This window comes from Acanthaster planci, linkage group LG19 (genome assembly GCF_054643075.1).
Source record: "Acanthaster planci isolate LZ-2023a linkage group LG19, COTS_SCS, whole genome shotgun sequence".
Taxonomy (NCBI): domain Eukaryota; kingdom Metazoa; phylum Echinodermata; class Asteroidea; order Valvatida; family Acanthasteridae; genus Acanthaster; species Acanthaster planci.
This window is the reverse complement of record NC_141795.1, coordinates 11,667,666-11,673,665: the sequence shown is the minus strand read 5'-3', so window position 1 is coordinate 11,673,665 and position 6,000 is coordinate 11,667,666.

Sequence of the window (6,000 nt, the reverse complement as noted above, 5' to 3'; positions counted from 1 at the left end):
GTTCCTGACCTTGTACAGGGATTCTCCGGACAACTTATTTACCTCTTTTAAAGCCATATCACCCTGTGGGAACTTACTTAAATACGAATTTTCTGGCGTCTCCCACCCCTCGTCGGGTGCGAATGCTTGTATGTGTCCTTGAAGAATAATCCGACGTGCGTTGTGTTTCCCTCGATGAGCCGGGGGCACTTGTTCAATATTTTTACCTCAACTTCTTGAGACTGCCCCTCATGTTTCTTTTGCATGTGTTCGTGCAATGCCGATGACTTCCCCCTCACGTGTTCCTCAACCCTCTCACCAAGTGACCTAGTCGTTTCCCCAATGTATCTCTCTTCACATCTGTCACAAGCCCGGGTCCCCCTACCCTCTGGCACGCAATGTGTGCACGGTAAATTATGCAGTACACTCAAGCAGATAATTTGACTTCAAAATTCAATGAAAACTAATTTATTTATAATTATACAACCCACAAAAACAATATACAAGGGGAGCAAAATGCAGAAAATCAACAGTTTAAAAACAAAATGGGTTTCATAGAAACTAGAAGGCTGGTGGGCTGGTTAACAGTTACCACTAGCCCAAATTCGGACAATTCACAGGGAGAGTTGGTCAATTGTCCGATGCGCCGCTGTTACATGACTCTCAGCCGATCCTTCGAGGATGACGCAGGTGAGTCAGGGCTGGACTTAGCAGACCAACAGGCAGGTAGGTAGCCGTGTCCCCCTGCGGCAGACTTGCTGTTCCTATCCAGCCAATGCAGGACCTGGCTTGATCGTGTCTCGGTACTCAATGAGGTCCACTAACGGGAGCTCCGACTCCGTAATAAGGAGCCCTGAAATGTTGAATAATCATATCCATGTTTGCTAATACACATGTACATCTTACGGCAAACATTTGTGCACCATTTGACCATCGGTCACTAAAATTGGCTTTTGAACGCCCCATTGTCACAGCTATATAAAGTAATAGCACTTACATATACTCGACAAACCATAATGGCTACATATTAGAAAATAATTAAAAAGAACACTTACAGTATATACTGGCTCCTGAGGTCTTACAGCACACTGAAAATTGTCACAGCCTGCCCTTCCTCTTTAAACTTTTCTCCTGAAAATTTGGGGCAGCAAATCACTCTCCCCACTTACGGCTACCGCCAACACTGGATTTTCAATCCACATTAACAAGGTCGAAAGCTAATACAATTTTGGCTTGAAAGCTATCGCTCAAACTTGTGCTATCGCACCACAGGCCTGTCAGTGTGTGACACACAGAACCACACCCCAGTATTTAAGGCTATTACTGCTGGACAACGCCTCAGTGAGCAGGCACTAAAAAGCACTATTCAGGTCCCCATGCCTGGTGTGTACCCATGCAGGTGTGAACATACAGGACCCTACCTTACTTTGCATAAAAGGGGCATATAAGGAAATTTGGCCAACTTGGCAACATACAGTTTGTGTCTTCAAATTAATCAAACACTTGGCGTAAAATATCATTGACTTGTGACAACATCCTTTGCATGTTAACTGGTATATCACCTCCCTCTGGTTGCACTGTCCTTTTCCGCTGCACTCGTCATATGAGCACTTGTCCCCTCGGAATGGATTTGACCTCATCAGGATGTCCTTTACTCTACTCCCTGCTTTTTCCACAATCTTTATCTTAAGGCCAGCTTGTCTCACCGTTTTCCGGGTCCTTTTTGGCCAGAGCACCTCTCGGCGTCGCTTTAACAAACACGATGGCCTCGAACCTGCCTTTCTTAGCGAACCATTGGTGTTCTTTCTTCTTTTTGTCCAGCTCAGCTCTCTCCTTTGCTCGCCATGTTTTCAATCAGTAGAAAGGAACCGTCTCCGTGTTGTTTCTCCTGTTCTTCATTATTTTCCTTGCCCGCCAGTAGACTTCCATTTGCTCCTCCTCCGTGTAGCCACTGAACAGCATTCTGTCCATGTAATGCTGTATATGCCTGGTTCTTTCTTCCTGCCCATAGTCCACTGAGATATTCCTCATGACCTTGGTTAGATCGTTGACCAGAATATCCATCCTTCTCTTTTGGTTCACAGCACTGTTCTGTGAATTACTTACTTGCTGGCCATCGGTTTCATGTAGTGACTGTGGAGTATTAGCCATTTACTAGCACCGTCCTTTCCTTACTTCTCCCAGCCTGACCGTCAGATCCAGGACCGCCATCCTTTCATCCACGTAGTTTCCCGGTACATCAAAAGTTACTTGGATGCTTGGGTGTATTATGTTCACCAGATCGGTTACCTCCTTCATGACTTCTTTCCCAGACTGCTCGGTCAAGAAGTTGAGGCAAAAAATATTTAACAAGTGCCCTAGTGACACGATGCTCAGGCAGGTAATGGAATCAGCGTGTATAAAGAACTTAAACCTGAAATAAAAAGAAAGGAGGAATGGACGGACAATCATAGGGAGCTGAAGGATGCAAAATGGAAGACCCTGGTTTCCATGGGATTGGAACCGCATCGAGGGAAACACAACGCACGTCGGATTGTTCTTCAAGGACACATTCAAGCATTCGCACGTGACTAGGGGCGGGGGACGCCCGAAAATTCGTATTTAAGTTCCCAGAGGGTCATATGGCTTTAAGAGAGGTAAATAAATATAGAGAGCGCTTTTCAAAATTACATGAACGCAGACATAAACGCGTAGATCGCCGCGCCAGTCTTGCGCCTCCTTGACACCATTCTAACACCCGTTGTCAAAACGCTCCCCAGCTACGTCAAGTCAAGGATGCTAATCACGCTGTACGTCTGTTCGATGAATTTGAATTCCCGGGTACATCAAACTTTCTTTTCACCATGGATGTGAAATCGCTTTACACATCCATTCCCCACGCGGGTGGTTTGGCTGCCCTTAAACACTATCCAGGTCTCCGCCAGACTCGGGATCCTCCTACCAGCACTCTGCTCCGTGGCTGAGTTGGTGCTCACGATGAAGAACTTCGCGTTCAACGGTGAGCACTGCATTCAGACTAGTGCTGAGGCTTTGGGCACGCGGATGGGACCAAGTTATGCCTGTCTGTTTGTTGCCACATCGAGGAGCAGATGCTCACTCGGTATCAGGGCGTGCAGCCGTTAATGTACCGGCGATACATTGATGATATAGTTGGTGCTATAGTAGTGGGGGGGCCTATTGGGTACACTTTGACCTTGAAATATGAAAAGGTCACGTATGATAAATATGAATGAGGATAGGGGTGAAACCTTGAGTACAATTTGACCTTGGGTAGGGGTATAACAATGGAGTAGGGGTAGAAATACGGTACGAATTGACCCTGACTGTAGAGGGAGAATATGAACATAGTGTAATATGCAAATCAGAAGTAGTAAATACGGAAGTTTAATCTAGAGAGGCACATGGAAAATATCCATGGTGAGGAGGAATCAGACATGAATGAAGCTGACGAAAACTCGGATTCTGTTGAGGAGGTCGATGACGAAACCTCGGATGAAGACAGTTCAGATTTGGAAGACAATGCCGCCTACCAAGATTGGATGGCTGAAGCTAGAGAAACACATAGGGAGATGAGGGATGAAAAATATGACAAGTCCGCCAACGAAGGCATGGATGAAGACCAAGCCAGGCAGAAGGCAAACAGAAAGACCCTCTGGCCCGTCAAACAAGACTTTTTCAACAACTATAAGGAGTTCCTGTCAAGTTACCTATATTTGAGGGAAAATGAAACTCACCAGGACATTGTGGATGATCTCGATGAAAACTTGATAAAGGCATGGACGTCAACAAAGCCTTGAATAGAGTTTTGCCTAAACATGCTGAAAAATTTGCCGGACTGTTTCATGACGAAGAGGAGCATGCCTAAAAGATAACAGTCTGTAGAGACAAATTGTTCCAAAAATAATGAATACATCTAATAACTCTGATTTCAAAGTTAACAAACTTCCGGTAATCACCTTTGTAGTAATTCTTAAAATTACTAAGATAATTATTGTAAAAAATCAATGATGAACAACGGGAAATAAAACGGTACCAGTACAAACCTACCAGAAACCAATATGTGAAGTCCATTGAATTTGTTTTGTGTTATACTTATCGGTATGACTATCGAATGATAATTTTCAGGTCGGATATTGGCCGGAACTTCTGCACAATATTCCACAGCACGACGAATAAATTTACCCCTTTGCTACGTATTAAAAATCCCAACTGACGTCATGCCACCCCAGAACTCTTAATTTTATATAATGCTGTATTTTACATTTAGGTTCCGCAATAACGAACAACAGTAATGCTCCGCTCTGACTGAATTTGTGAAACGTATACATGTACAGGGTAACGAGACGTAAAACACTCTAGTTCAAAGGATTAAAAATTCAGCTAGGGACAATAGAGTCTTCTTCCCGTATCGATCGAATCTCGGTAGCCATAGTAAGCCAAACCCAAAGACCGCTAGCATGTGGGCGCCCTCTCTTCCTTAGTGTCCAAAGGTTAAGTCAGACCAACGCTCACTTCCAACGTACACAATGTAATCATTAATACAATAGTCCGCCGACACAGCTCAGCCACTACATACAGTCTATTATCTAAAGATTATCTCTCTCATTAACCGGCGGCACGAGCTGTCTATTGTATAGGGATTATCGCTTCCTACTCCTTATTACCCCTTAGGATTGCCTGGCGGGCCAGTCCGTATACCATCACACACTGTATGACTCATCCACTATTTTTATTATCAGCAAGGTCAAATTGTACCCAAAGTTTTTAACCCACTATGTTCATATTCTCCCTCTACAGTCAAGGTCAATTCGTACCGTATTTCTACCCCTACTCCATTGTTATACCCCTACCCAAGGTCAAATTGTACTCAAGGTTTCACCCTATCCTCATTCATATTTATCATACGTGACCTTTTCATATTACAAGGTCAAAGTGTACCCAATAGTCCCCCCCACTACTTGGTATCACTGGTACGCGTGATGACGTTGAGAATTTCTCAGCATTTGCGGATGCTTTTCACCCGGCACTGCACATGCGCACTGTGCACCAGATTTGTATCTGATGTGTCTGTAATGACAGGCCATCTATTAAGGAGGTCCACTTAATTTATTAGTTTAAGGACGCCAAGGCGAAGGAAGACGGGCAGGAAGAGTCCACATGTAACTGTCTCAATTATGCAGAGTTTTATTTACATGTCAACTTTGGGGGGTCAAATATCTAGTTAATTACAATTCAAATCCTTTATTCCTAAAATTCCTATAATTCCCCAAATCCCTAAAATTACCCTGAATGCCAGGCAAGTGTGTGACAGTGGACTTGGCCTTCCAGACAGCACTTAATAATGAATAGTGTGTGGAGTGAAGATCGAAATCCTAGTGTAAATCTTACTAGTCGTTACACAGACAGGCTAAGTGCAATGTGTAGTGAACAATATCACATGTACACGCTTCACGTGAAACTTTTACAATCAAGACGTTGAATTTTCACTCCAAAATCACTCATTCCGCGTCTGCTATGACCCCACTAACCTCCAAGTCGGGTCACATACGATGGAATCATAGATTGCGAAGGTGAAAAGACTGCAAATCAGCTATTACAATGCAAAAAGCTAGTTTTCATGGTAACAGGTTAATCTTAAGATACTCTGTGGTGCCCACATTGGAAAGCATTATAATTATTACTTGTACGCCCACCGCACTTCCGTCGCCGGAATTTGTTATACATTTCTAACGGGCTGGGCGGCGTGCCAAATAAGCTATGGTGCCCCCAAAACACGCTTCCCTACATGTCACAACACTCTGTTACCTTCCTCGACGTGCGCGTCCAGATCTGTGCGCGGAAATTTGGCACAACCATGCATTATATACGAACCCACAGATTCCCACAGCTACCTGCAATACCAATCGTCTCACCCCTCAAGTGTAAGAACTCCATCCCCTACTCTCAGTTTCTTCGACTGCGTAGGATTTGTAGTAACGATGCTGAGTTCTCTGCGCGTAGGAAGGAAATGCTAGATTTCTT